The 1,290-nt window shown below is 57.4% G+C and overlaps 1 protein-coding gene across 1 annotated transcript in view; it reads right to left on the bottom strand.

Moving 5' to 3' along the window:
• Positions 1–1,290, bottom strand: part of PPARGC1B (peroxisome proliferator-activated receptor gamma, coactivator 1 beta) — a gene marked incomplete at both ends in the record, with an annotated part of 14,774 nt that overhangs the window by 9,821 nt on the left and 3,663 nt on the right. The window lies entirely within an intron of this gene.

Raw genomic sequence — 1,290 nt, 5'->3', positions numbered from 1 at the left:
CTCCACAGCATTCACCCACATGCCCAAGGTCCCACAAGCAGGTTGGGGAGAAGACATGAGGGAATTTATTTCCCAAGGGCATCCTCACTCCCATCAGACACACAGGAGATGTCATGCCATCCCAACTTCTCACTCCATCGATTCTGCCCTTAGGTGACAGAGATTTTACACTGGCGTGAGTGAGTGACGGGTCTGGACAGCTCGGTTGGGTCCCTGTGCAAGGCTCGTTTAGCCGGAACATCCAGAGAGGGCCTTGACTCATTAATGAGCTTTCAAGGCGTTTTGCAGATGCAAGCCCCTGTGGGACCTGTTGAGGATCTTCCCCAACACACTCTTGTCAAGCCCAAGGGCAGTGGGAGTGGGGTTTTCCCTGGGTTACCCACAGTGCCACCACTTTTGATGGCAAGGTCAGCATAACATTTTTATTCTGCTCAAAGCCATTTTTGGTTAGGGTGGAAATAAAAACAAACCCGACACCCAGCAACAACATTTCATATTCCACCCATGTCGCACTAACAACCGAAGGCGACAACAGCTCGACAGCAAGATGACTGAGTAGGCACTGGGGGACTGCATGGAGGAGGCAGATCGGGGCCCCCCGCGCTGGCCAGTGGGCACAGAGCCCTGAGGCGAGCACGAGGGGCTTTAAGGGGTGGCAGAAATAGGGGGTGCCCCGGTTAGGATCTGCTGAGAAACGTCAACTGGGGCATCCACAGTTTTAGGGGTGCCGCTCCTGTTGGTGGAAGCAACCAGCACCTTTCCCCCCCCCACCCCTGCAACGTATACATCCTATATATACACATACATACTGTGTGTGATATATACCCCCCGCGCAGCGGTGAGGATCGTGGGAGAACCGTCAACGGGGCCATCCACAGTTTTAGGGGTGCCGCTCCTGTTGGTGGAAGCAACCAGCACCTTTCCCCCCCCCACCCCTGCACCGTATACATCCTATATATACACATAAATCCCCACCACAGCCCCGGCTTTTGGGGACACCCGGGAGCCGGGCTGGGGGGCCCTGGGGAGGACCTCGAGCCCCAGGAGGGAGCAGGCTGGGTGCCCCTGTCCCAGGGGACCTCCCGGGTTTGCAGCAGATGCTGCCAGTTAGTTCTGGCCAGGAAGGGGAACGGGGCTGGAGACCCGATATTGCGGGGAACCAAGAGGGATGCGCCGGTCACCAAACCTGTAGGGACTGGACGCCACACAGCCCCTGAGGGGGTTGTGGTGGAAGGCATGCGGGGGTCAAACCCTCCCGCTGAAAGCTGAGGGCATGGGCTGTCTGACACT

Source organism: Buceros rhinoceros, unplaced genomic scaffold (assembly GCF_000710305.1).
Source record: "Buceros rhinoceros silvestris isolate BGI_N320 unplaced genomic scaffold, ASM71030v1 scaffold20449, whole genome shotgun sequence".
NCBI classification, from domain to species: Eukaryota; Metazoa; Chordata; class Aves; order Bucerotiformes; family Bucerotidae; genus Buceros; species Buceros rhinoceros.
This window is presented reverse-complemented; position numbering and strand designations above follow the sequence as displayed.